The 13341-nt window shown below is 41.2% G+C and overlaps 1 protein-coding gene across 4 annotated transcripts in view; it reads left to right on the top strand.

Moving 5' to 3' along the window:
* Positions 1 to 13341, top strand: part of LOC101163306 (beta-1,3-galactosyltransferase 1) — a 148569-nt gene that overhangs the window by 42437 nt on the left and 92791 nt on the right. For 3 of the 4 annotated variants that reach the window (XM_023965349.2, XM_023965358.2, XM_023965352.2), the window contains one exon: positions 11265 to 11348. The gene's annotated coding sequence lies outside the window, so the exon portion shown is untranslated. Of the gene's footprint in view, positions 1 to 1033; positions 1662 to 11264; positions 11349 to 13341 lie in introns of those variants that run through there. The other variant, XM_023965354.2, reaches the window with a different exon arrangement.

Genomic DNA, 13341 nt, shown 5'->3' with positions numbered 1-13341 from the left:
TCCTTGAGAAAAAACAAAAACATTAGCCCTCTATGGAACCATCGCCGCTCCCACAGATTGATGTTTAGAGGTCCCATGTTGTGGCTTTGATGAGCAATTTGTATAGTTCTCAGAGAAAACAGTTTGTTTCAATGCGTTGCGTCTCCCGAGATCCATCAGCAGGAGCCTGGCCCATTAATAAATCAGGAGATGCAGAGATGCTGGTGAACCAGCAAGGGGCGGTGTCGCAGCTCCATCTCTAATGGCCCGTGCGTCATTCCAGGATCTGTTTGGATCTCAAATCCAGTCAAGGGCACAAAGCCTGGCACTGTTGCCTTTATACCTCCCTCTGGGCGCGTACGTCAGATCATTTAGAGGCTCTGCTGTTAACATCACATTCTCCAGATAAGACTTGGCACCGCCTGGGATGTACGATTATGGCGTCGCAGATAGATAGAACAGAGTTATCAATAAACCACAGTGCTTCTGAATTCAGCCTTCATCGTGCAGCAGCGCCCATTAGCCCGAAGATCACCATAGGCCCTACTATTTTACTGTCCACACAAAAATGGTATTTCATGAAGGCGCAACATAGACTTTGGATGGAAATCAAGCTACTCTGCTGTTGTTTTTTGATGAATTATTTCAACCATTCAGTTTTTTCCAGCCCAAGTACCTAATTTACAAAGTGGTTAAAGGAAATAATTTGGGTCAAAACTTAACCTTCAGCACATTAAAGTTCAGGACCAGCAGGATTAAACCAGAGTGAGTTTATTCAGTGTTTGAGGAACTCCAGATGTGTTTTAAATGTACAGTAGGGCCCTTGAGCAAAGCTGTTGACTCCAGTGGTTCCAATAAAGCTGCTCAGTGATCACAGGTGGATTTGTGCTTACAAAAAGGAGCTCACGGAAAAAGAAAAAAAACAATCTGACAACTTTTTAAGAACAGTAAAAGAAATACCAACAGCCAATCTCTATTTTAAAGAGTGTTTGGGCAAAAAAAATAAAGAAACACAAATTATTGCCTTTTTTTTTTTTTTTTTTTACATTAAATTCATTTCTGATGTTTAGTTTGGCATCTCTAACCTCCATAGTGTGGCTTTACCTTCCAAAAACCCATCTTACTGAGTTTCAGTCTGGAAAGCTGCCATCAGTCAAGCAAGACTTCGGTTTGATAATAGATGGTTTTAGAAATAGAGACAAAAGTGATTTTATGTTGGTGAATCTTTATTGAAACAACAGCTTTCGTAACTGAGCCAAGAGGTCAAAGGGTGGGGGTGGTCTACAGTCTAGGATTTGAACGATTAACCAACCATTATGCAACCCAGCTCCTCCATGTGTTGGGTGGTTTTACTATTCTAATGTTTGCTGAGCCAAACACATGGTTTTTATATTCCCAAAAACCTTGCAGATTCAAGAAATATTCAGTATCGAGAGCAAAACAAACCAGTGAATTTGGACAAAAACAACCACAAACTAACATTTGAAAGCGCCAAGGACCAAACTCAACTGCCGAGAAGATCTGCCTTGGAGCAGAAAAAAAAAAGACAGACTTATACACTGTAGGGGTAATCAGTGAACAGGAACCAGCTGAGATGATTTCTAATTAAAAGCAGGTGTGTGCCACTCAACGCAAGAACCGAATCTGAAAACCTAATGAACCCTGAAGAACAGCATCTCACAGTAGGTCTTTTTAGTCCAACTCAAATGGCTCTTAATTCAGAAAACTCCATAAATGTTGGGTAACTTTGGTGATTTATGGAAGCAGACTTAAGTGCCTGAAGTAAATGTAATTAAACATGAGAATAACAGTGTTGAGGCGCCGCCAGAAAAAAAAACAAAGCATTGGAATCCGAGGAAATAAATCCTGCTCAGGCCCCATCAGAAGAACTTTCTCTGTGGCGACGCTTTTTGGACCTCGGCTCACTGTGAACCTGCTTTCATCTGTGAAGAGCACAGGGCGCCAGTGGCGAATTTGCCAATCTTGAAGTTCTCTAACAAATACCAAATGTCTAACATGGTGTTGGGCTGGAAGCACAACTCCCACCTGTGGTATCGGGCCCTCATACCACCCTCATGGAGTCTGTTTCTAACAGTTTGAGCAGACACAAGCACATTTGTGGCCTGCTGGAGGTCATTTTACGGAGGAGGTAGAGGTCCTGATGCAGGGTTGTTGCTCTCCTATGCCCTCCTCCATGTCTCCTGTTGTACTGGCCTGTGTCCAGGTATGGACTAGTGATGGGTGCAGCAACACCGACGCATCAGCTCATGTGTCGAGCTCATAGAGTGAAACCCTGTGTCGATGTGCGTATCGCTTCAGGAAAAGTCACGTGACCAATCCGGCCACTGTGTCGGTGTGTCACAGATGAGCCAAACAAGGAAGGGCATCTTCCAGCAGTGTTGCCAGATTCTGCGGTTTTCCCCCAGATTTGTGTGGTTTATATTTTGATACTGCAGGGAAAATATGATTCCGGCGGTTTTCGCGTCAATTTGGCGGTTTTAGTAAGGTTTCCTATGAGTGTAAGCTATCTTTTTTTGTGAAAAATATTTTATTTTGAAAAAATTGAATTTATGTCACTTGGGTGCTTAATCATTTCAGCGGCGAGTTTAACAGAGTAGGGCTCCATCCGATTGGTCAAATGCATAAAGGGATTTATTTGATTCGGTAAATACTTGGAGTTGCCAAACGATTGTTTTAGCACATTTATCGCATTTTTGGCAGTCTTTTGCGATATGCATATTGCTTAGCTTAATATCGTGATAACGATAAATCTGCGATTTATTCTGGAGACCTACATAAATCGGTGCACACAAAAAGAATCCAACCACGGCAATCCTAGTTTTTGTGTGCCTGTCCCAAGTCTGGATCAAAAGAAGGTTTTGTTAGGAAGGGTGTCCGACCTAAAAACCAAAGCCAAATCAGTCATGGGACTCTCCAACTGGGATTGTGTGCTGACGCAAATCCTGTTGACAACAGAGGATTGGCTTATAGAGACCAGGGGCCTCATTTATAAACGTTGCGTACGCACAAAAGAAGGCGTACGCCACTCTCTACGCAATAGTTGAGATTTATAAAAAGCAAACTTGACGGGAAAATGTGCGGTCCTTCACGCAAACTCTGACCCAGGCGTTCGCACAAAAACGGGTGAAATGAGAAACGGCGACACCGGAAGAAACACGTGAAAGTGAAAATGACAATCCTGCCTCTCATAAATAACATGAAGACTTCACAAAGCAAGTCTTACAATTAACAGCCTACACGAACACCCGTTTGATCGATCAGCAGTGAAACAAACAAAAAAAATCAAACGAAAATTACAACAGAAATTCAAATGAACACATATTTGCAAAAAGAAAAGTGAAATATATTCTGCAATATTGGCATTTTGTGCAATTCATCCTCATAAATAATATAGTTGACAGAACGAAATAATGTACAAAACTGATATTCTCGTTAATGTGTCCGTCTGGCGGAGCAGATATAGGTGCGGGCGGGCGTGCGGACGGACGGACAGATGTACTAATTGTCCACTGGGGAAAGTTGTTTTCATAGTAAAACATTTCTTCATAAGCTACGGAATTATGGTATTCATGCATATGCCTTTAGTTTGTTTTATTTTTGATAAAACAATGTATGGCATATGTCTCAACCATTCAGAAAGCAACAAGAAATTACATTTGCGCTGATCAATTTCCCATTTCCACGTCGATTATTACCGACATCTGTAGCTTGTCAGATGGAATTAAATGGATGGAAATAAAATGCCCCATCACAATGCGTAATGACGCACAATGGCTGATCTTGCGCTCTTAGAAGATGTGGCAAATGGAAGAATTCGGAGTGAACGCATCTTTAGACAGCAAGAAGACTTGCTGGCAAACGAGGACGAGTGGCTTATGAGCCGGTTCCGACTTCCTCCAGCCGTCCTCTTGGACCTCTGCGGGCTTTTGGGCAGAGGAGCACTCGGAGGAACTACGCGTGTCACCCGGTGCATATGGCGCTCCGGTCCCCCCCCCCCCTCTTCCCGATGGAGCGCTAGAAGTTTTTTCGCCTCGACTTTGCTGTCCGACCATTTCTTTTTTATTTCGGCCACGGTCCGAGGTTGTGAGGCTACAGCATTTTCGGCGTCTGCCACTGTCTGCCACTCACGTGCCTTTTTGGCATTAGTAATGCCCACACTGTGCCCTCCAAACAACATTTTTCTCCTCTTTTCCACCTCGCCAACGATAACTTCTACTTCACATTGAGTCAAGTTACGTTTTTTTTTATTTCCTCCCTGTGTTTGCTGTGGTTTCCCAATCAATGAATATTCATTTGTGGGTGTTTCAAGGACTATTTATGGGCAACTATGGGCGTGTCATGAAGCCGCAAAAGCTGCGCTGCATTTAGAATTGGTTGTGATTTATTAAGGGAAAGATGCGTACGATGTGCGTGCGCACGGTTTTATAAATCCGAATGAACGTACGCCACTTCTGACGCAAATACTACGCAAAGTTTTATAAATGAGGCCCCTGGACTGTATGTGTGCACTGCAAGACAAAGTTTTTCAGCTAATGCTGTTTACTCTCTGACCCGGCTGTTTTTTGACAGCACCAACAGCAGTTAGCATTAATGATTATATATTTTGGGCTGCACAGTTTTTAGAAACAAAAAGAGATTCAGCAGGTTCTGAATGGAGGACCATAAACTACATTTAACAACAACAACAAAAAAAAGAAAATGTTTTTCCCAAGATTATAACCTATTATTTAAAGATTTGGATTTAAACATAATAAAATCTAATTAAGCGCCGCAATTTTTTTTTTTAATCGATACATGTCGATTAGACTTGTATAAATTTGACCAAGCGTGTTGCTATGGTATAATTGTTCCAAGTTTTACAGGTGCTTTTGCACAAATAGGAAATAAGTTTGCTTTATTTCCAATTAAATCAGAAGTTTCAGGCATGCTGTACACTCCCTATGAAGTTGCTTCAACGTTTCTTCAGAGTTGCGTTTCCTTCACTTACTTTGAAATTAAAAGGTTAACAAGCTAAACTTTTTGGAAACCAGAAATCTGGCCCAAAAACTTGCAAGTGAATAACTTTATTCTCTTTGATTAAGAAGACACGATTTGCACTTTCCTTTACTTAGCACAATTATAGTTCACATTTCCTTCATTAGGCAGCTTGGAATGGCTGTTTACATTAAATCACAAGTAAAATCGGAATATTTCCTGACTGTTAGTGGAAAGTCTCCAATTACTGGGATGTTCACACAGCAGGTCAGCTGTCTGTCAGCAGCGGGGCTGTCATGGTGCAGGGTGGCTCGAGAGCCGGTTGGACCCAGACGCAGAGGTGGAGGCATGAGGATCAGAGTCTAGAGGGTTTAATGAACAAACAAAAGGCGCTGCAGAACAGGATGACAAAATTAAACAAAACTCACTGTGGCGTGGAACAAGAAACGAGGAACATGGCATGACAAGGACAACCAGGACAGGAATAACTAATGGACCAACCCAGGAGGAAGGCAGAGACAAGACTTAAATACAGACAGGGCAGACAAGACACAGGTGGACACGATCAGGGCTGATGGGGACCAAAGGAAGTAAAACTCAAGAAAACAGACAAGACAGGAGACTTTCAAAATAAAACAGGAAACAGAAACAAGACAGAACAAGGACCAAAAACAAGACAAGTTCAAATCATGACAGGGGCGACTCACAGCCGAGGGAATCTGACAGACTAAACGGGGTAAAAATAGTTTGTGTGTAGGGCTTCCGCAGCAGGAAAGCAGCTCTGGTTGCACGCTTCGATTTATTGATTTGTTTTGATTCCTCTAAGTGCCAGCTAAAAACTGCACCACAGACATTAACTTTGCTAAGAAAGCCAAAGCGCATGAGGACAAAAAAAAAGCAACTGGACGGTAGTCAGAAACGATAAAATAGTGATGTTGTTTTTCTGATCTTCATTTATGTTACAACCTATTATTAAATGCTTAGGCTTGGAGAATTAGACACTTATAGAAGATTTTTCTGTTAATCTGATGACAGGACAGAAGCTAATCTGTCACACTGAGGCTTAAAATATTGAATCTTTGTGTCTTGAAGTGTGTTGAATTACCTTTAAGACACTGTAGAACTATTTTTTATGTAATGAGTTAATTTCACAGCTAATTTTCTTACCTGGAAGTAAGACAACTCGATCTCTGAGGCTCCGCCTTTCACTCCATGACGTCAACGTGGATCGGGCCTCAGCAGTGTGTCTGCGTTTTTCCCACGATAACAAACATCTGAATTTTTGCATAGATAGATGTCCATTTGTGCATATAAAAATACTGTGTGTTGCCACGGAGACATGCCGCGGAGACATTGCGTGTGTGTGTTAGCCTGGGGGCCGTGACTCTTCCTACCACAGGTTGTTCCTCATTTTCATATGTAACAATGTAAAGACCCGCTCGTTTTTGTGGATTGGGAGGGGCTGGTGCTCAGAGTGCAGGTTTTTGGAGGAATGTTCAGAGAATGCATTGAAATATTGCTTTTCGTGAGGAATTAACATTATAATACTCTTAAAAGCTCAAAACAATTGATTTTGCAAGATACAGGCCATTCAATTTAATCTCATGCTAAAAAAACAGCGTAATCCCTTATTTAATTAGTGTTATTCATGTTAAAAATAACAATATTTACATGTTTTTAACCAAGAAATACGTTTAAACACGTGTGTTGTTGCCAACAACTGAACCAGAACTTTATGATAGTTTGCAATTTTTTATAAGTTGATTTGTTTGCTACTCCTGTAAAGGTTTACTACTACTAATAGACTACAAATATTTTCACAGCGTTTTTCATAATTATACTTAAATAAACCAGTTAAAAACTGCTAACTGAATATTATAGTGGTATTTTTAAGCAATAAATGTTATTCAATGTGCCAACACAGTGATTTTAACTTGATAGAAATTAGCTTCACGTGTTTATGAATTTTACTTCTAAAAATAAAGCCTTTTTTTTCAACTGAAGGGGATAAATGTGAAAGAGAGAAGTAAAATAAATAAAAATAAAACAAATAAAAGTGGGCGGAAAAAACGTTTTTTTCTTCAGTGTGTTGAAGTCGAGCGTTCTCCAGTCATGAACATTTCCCAAACTGCGTGGCGCATTTGGAGCTTCCACCTTATCCAGTGTGGTTGTAAACAACCATTAAGTTCCATGCCAGGGCCATTATTACAGCCTTAGTGCTGGGCCTATGGGCAACGGATCAGCAGCTTTGCGGCAATCAGGTCAGAGTGGAGCAGGTCCACTTGATTGACTTCATGGAGCTCGCCGTTTATGGGCTCCGCAGGCTCTCCAGAAATCAGCAGCTGTCCAAAATCTCCTCCTCTGTAATTGCAGCTGAGAGTAGAAGTCACAAAGGATTAACCGTGCGCCTTTGTCCTGCAAGAGTGCCTTTCAGGAAGTGCAGTTTTGAAATACGCCTGTTCCCTGTATCTTAATTGGCAGTTTTGAAATAAAAGCATGAGGATGTCTCTATAAAAGCTCAGCTCCTTGTGATTTGCTGCCATCTAAGTTAGAAAAAAAAAGGGTTCAAATGATTTAAGGGCAATCCAAAAACCTAAAAGTACCCAAACTTGATTTGACTATTCTTTTAACAGAAGGATATCTATATGGATTAGTAATTTTTTGACTAGAAAAAAGAACCAAACACTGAACAAAATTCAAACTGTTTTCCACATGTATCAGTCATGGTACATCTCAGTTAGAGCCATCACCAATTTTAGAAAATATTAAAACATGTATTTAGTTGTGTGTCACTGGGGAGCAGAAAGCAGACATAACTTTAGAGCCTCCTTCTCTGTAAGGAAAAAAGTCTTAAAAAAAGTAAAAAACAATTTTGGAATAAAAAAGAGAAACCTCAGGGGTGTCCAAATGAAGGAGGGATCCTCTCCCAGGACGGACCAGCGATGTACCAGAACTCTTAGAGAAGAATTAGCTTATCTAACTCTACAACTACATGTTTATCTGATGGACTTCATCCAGATGGAGTTGGGAGACGGCTGGGGGTGCGAGACAAGCCAGAGGCAAGGTCCATAGCCAAGTGTAAAAGCAGAAGCACAGACGAGCCAGAGGCAAGGTCCACAGATTACAGCCCACCATAGAGCTTTTGACTACTGCATAAACCCCAAAGATGGGGAAAACCATCTAACCTGTCCAAAACATCCAACTGTGGTGAGAGTTCAGCGATAGATGGAGTCCAGCATTTAAGTTCAGTGAAGACTCTTTCCATGTGGATCACTGAAAATCAGCAGGTTTACTGTTGAGTAATGAGATTTGTTTATTTTGAAAGGCTCTACAAAGCCGTCAGTAATCTTCTCTCCATGTCTCAGTTCATGAGATCCTTCAGTATCGCCTCTCAGTACCGCCTTTAGCCGTACGTCCGTCTCTCTGTGACCCCGTTTGACGACTCGCCGTCCCGCATTATTCCAAGGAAGGAAAAAAAAGAATACATTTAGAGGAAGTTTTTATGATTGTTGAAAGTTGAAGAGAAGCACAGACGTTAGTTTTGACTCTACCCATTGACACATTAGGGGCCAACGTTCCTGGTTGATTGACGCAACGTAAATCGTCGCCAAATTTCATCTATTTAAATTCTGGAAATATCACGCCGCAATGGCCAAAATGCACTGTGGCATGACTTCTGCGCCTGATGATCAAAATGTTCCACAGGACCTATGATTGGGTCTGTCCATTGACTTAAAATGTCCCAGCTTTACACTGAGACTTTTTAATGCAAGGAGCCGATGTTTCACGTTTGAACCCGCATACATTCCCGCCATACTCGCAAAAAGACGGACACTGACACGGCGGCTGTTTTGGTCAGAATGAGAACAGAGAACAAGGAAACACAGAGGGGCGTTTAGGTTCGCCCTGCTGCTCCAAACAACCTCATCAGTGAAGGACATAATTGAGCGGAGAGGCTGAAAGCCTAATGATGATGTGCAGCCACGTTTGCGCCTCTTCACCATCACGCGCCTACTATTTCCAGGAAGGCTGTTTCCGCACAAGACGCAACATTACAAAGCCGAAAGGAACAAAATGAGAATTTCCTAAGATCTCTCATAATATGGAAGTGGAACAGCGGCGGTAATGAAAACTTCGGAAACAGAGGCGAGCTATGGCGAGGGGGTGAATATAAAGAAAGAGGCAACCATACGAAGCAAAACATTGTGTTTTGCAGAAAACCCACTCCTCCTCTGGTTGCAGCGTGCATACATGAATACAGATAGCAGCGTGGAAATGCTGCAGCTGAGGAGTAGTTTGGCACGAGACACGGCTGCTAATCTGTCCCCCCCAGCCAGCGTCCAACCCTCCACGCAAACACACAAGTGTCACAATGGCCCGAACAATCACTCTGCATCACATTTTCTTGTGAAATTGCTTTTCTCTGCTCATTCATCACCCAGTGGAGGCACGTCCTGCGGAGCTTATTACAGGAAACAGACGATCCATGTGCCGACATGGCCGACTCGGTTCCACCCCCCCCCCCAGTTTGTTTTTCCTGCTTAATCTCAAATCAGGAATTAGCAGAGAGGTCTTTATCCCGTCCATCGGAATTTGGATCGGTTTCGTCAACACAAAAGAAAGCTGGATAAAAATACCAGTTTCCCCGGAAAAACCACAGGCGGCGTCTGCGAAAATGTTTCGGCGAGAATAATAAAGGTGACAGAGAGCACTCTGGGGATTTTTTATGGATAAAACCATATTTTCTGCTTCATGAATCAAGACGCTGTTCCCACATGATGCAGGTCAAAGAGTCCATGTAAGCTAAAGGCCTATAAATAAGTAACAGCATGAACTGAGCTTCAGTCGAGCCTTCTCAGACCAAATACTGACTTTGGTACCAAATGGGTTCGAGCTGAATCAGCAATTTTTCTCCCCTTCTTTTACCATGACACTGTGCTTATGCTTTTAGACAATTTCCATTAAAAGCCTGTTGTAATTGTGTGTTCTGACCATTAACCTTATGGGAGAACTGGACTGAGTGACGCCGCCCACGCCCATGCGTTCCAAACAGGAAGTACCCCAAAATTCCATAGAGAAATAAACAGCTATTGCTCAGTCATTCTATTGGTCAGAATAAACCCCCTTTTTAAAACATGTTCTTGACAATACAATTTTTTTTTTCTGTCACGCAAGTTAAGTTAAAAACTGGCCAATCAGGTGCCTCAATAAACGTATTTGGTCTTATGTCAAACGTTTCCCAACAAGCTCACTCCTGACTGGCGAGAGTGGTCGCAATAAAAACGATGACTCAGACCGTTTCGGACAAATCTCTGCTTATTGACCATTTCTGATTCCCACATGAAGACTGCATTGACTTCTTTTGACTGGGGCTGGAAGAAAACCTCTTTCTGTGGGTGACGTTACACGTGCTCAATCCAGTTCTCGTGTAACGTCAATGGTTTTGAAGGGGAAACCATAGCTTCCCCTTTTTCGACTAATTAAGATATAGTTTAGGGCTCGCCAGCCTTCTGATTTTTTTTCATCTCACCAATAATTGAATTACATTTCTTTAAATCTGCTGCTTAGCGAAGATAAACACCTTCCCGGTTGTGGTTTTCTAGGCGGCGCAGCTTCTGCCATGCTTCTGAAAAGGTCATTTTTTTAAAGAGTCATTAACTTAAAGCTGATTTAAAAACAATATGTTAAAACTGCAGCATCAGTGCAGAGCATTGTGAAGGTAAACACAAGTTTTCTCAAAACATAAAACATCTGAGATTTTCCCGCCCAATAGTCTGGTGCGATCAATTCTTATAGATGATTGGTCAATGTATGTTTGGCTTAAAGGTTTTTAGGTAAAGCGGGAAACTTGGATTTTAAAAATAAATGTTTTATCTGACAGATTCAGGTTTTCCAGGAACAGATTGTTCGGAGTTAAAGACCCACTCCGATCATCTTTTGATTTATTTTCAAAGCAGTGTTTTTTGTTTTTTTTTTTATAATCATGCTGTTTGAGCCCAGTAGATTTTCTACCTCACAAATACGCTATTTTTCAAATGGCATTTTTTTGTGTAATCCTAAATTTTCTTTATATATTTCCAACATCATGAAAAAAATGCCACAAGAACATGTTATTAACACCAAAAACACTATTTATATTGGTGTGGGTCTTTAAGGACATGGGAAGGATACAAAAAAAAGAGAATGGTACACATGCAGAAAAATCGTGAACCTAAAGAAAACAATGCACTGAAGGGGTTTTGATCCATGCCATGGTTCATTTTTGCTAAAAGACCCTTTTCTTTCGGCAGGTGTGAGAGCTCAGCTCAACTCTGATGTGGGACGACTTCATGACCAGAACAGAAGACCGAAAGTGACTGCTGCGGCAAATTATGGTAGGAAGTTAGAAACACATCTTTGACGTTTTTATATTTTTTATGTACATGTAAATGGTTTGTCGGAAGAACTGGTCCAAATCCCAAAGGGTCCTTGTATTGAACATTCTCAAAGTGAGTTATGGTGACTATAAAAGTACAGAAACTTTGAGTTTTGGTCTGTTTAAGTCGTTTTTTCATGATGTGATTGCAATGGTTGGTACTTCAGAATCCTATTCTCCGGTTATTTATAGAAAACTTTAGATTTTTTAGATTTGCATGACTTTTTGTCGCTTTTGTTCTTGTTGGTTGTCCTGGAAAAGTGACTCCATATCACCTCAGCAGCAGAGTTAAGTTTTGTCAAACATTCAGGTGACACAGAGGAAGAAGCCATCTGCTGTTAGATTGGTGACCTAAGTACTTGATGTCTTTATTGATTTCCGTTGACGGAATAGATGGGGGTTAAAAGGTGTTAACTCCTATTAAATTTATGGAAGACATGACTTCCTGGAACTTTAATTCTTGATGCAAACAGAAACGTTGTTAGGGTGATGCTCCAAAGATTTCAGTGCCTATAAAACCGATATCTTTGCTAAAAAAAAAAGAAGTTGGCAAAAAGAGGGATTTTTGTAGAGAAAGTGAAAAAAGAACTGGAAAAAAAGGGGATTTGTTTACGTAGAGGGGATCTTGATGTCCAGACGAGCAAACAGACGGTGTCCCTGCAGCTCTGTCTCTGTGGGAGTGTTAAAAAAAAGAACCTGGGCAGTAAATAGTCATATTTCAGCCATAATCATAGACTTTAACACTTTACTCACACCACATGCTTCCTCTATGAGCCACGTGGGTTTGGATTTAGGGTCAGAAGCTCCAATCTGTTTAGGAGATTCACTTTTTCTCTAACAAGATTTTTAAAATATTTCTAATTGACGCAATGCAATAAACTAACAGTGGGTTCTGACCCAGCTTTGATCCATTGTTCTTTAATTTTAGACACAGTTTGACTTTTGTGTTTGCACTGAAGTCATTCAAAAAGTAAAGTTAACGTTTTGCCATCACAAACCAGATTATGTTAATAACAATATTAAGTACTAAAACATATTTCCTTGCTCTGATTGTTTTGATGTGAGCAGAAAAACTGGAATAAAATATAGTTTTATGTAGCTCCATGTAGTTTCTGTAGGGTTAAAGGCCTTCGAAGTATGCATTTTCACTTTTTAATGGACTTCGCCGAATCTCGCGGAGGACGGTTGCTTCCATGGCGTGCGTTAAAAAGTGATAATGCATACTTCTTCTGACATTAACCCTTACATGCACAGCTCGTGAATGCGCATTCAACGACCATTGCCAATGAGAAGTCTATGTAAGCGTCCATTTTGGGGTTCCAAGTTCAAAACTCTCGTGGTCTCATCGCTACGCTAGTTTTGTACGATTGTTTTTGGGTTCAACGTGCAAAACGCATGCCCATTGAATGGGCATGGAACGTTAAACCAGATTGAACTTTAACCAGTCAGACACTCAAATTGCCCAGGGTCAAATAATGATGAATTGATGATGAAAATAATCGTAGGACACCAAGTCTTTTGTATATCGGAATAGAGCTGTGAAAGAAAAAGCCCTGGAGCAAGATTCACGACACTTACACCACTTCAGCGTTTCTCCACAAGCCTTTTCCAGCTGTAGGTGGCGGACACCTAGTCCACTAGTCCAGTGGGCCAAACGCACATTCAAGTATGCTAGTTTAGCATGATCAAAAACATGCGTCACATGCCCGGTACAAATGTAGCATGCTTACCGTTGCATGCCATATGAGTGTTCGCTATGATTTGTCGCCCAGAGCATGCCCGTAGAAATAAGGGCATCAACATTTTTGCTCTACAGGCTCACAGAGCGCTCTAAGATCTTTAAATTTTGAGCAACCTGCATGCCCCGTACAAGTTTACCCCTCTTTTGGTCGCAGACAGCCCCATTCACCCGCAAGGTTTTCTTGCATCTTTTCTAACTTCTTGATCATTTG

This window comes from Oryzias latipes, chromosome 2, assembly GCF_053564925.1.
Source record: "Oryzias latipes strain Hd-rR chromosome 2, Olatipes_Hd-rR_3.1".
Lineage (NCBI taxonomy): Eukaryota > Metazoa > Chordata > Actinopteri > Beloniformes > Adrianichthyidae > Oryzias > Oryzias latipes.
Note: the sequence above shows the minus strand (reverse complement) of the source record. Positions and strands in the feature narration are given on the sequence as shown.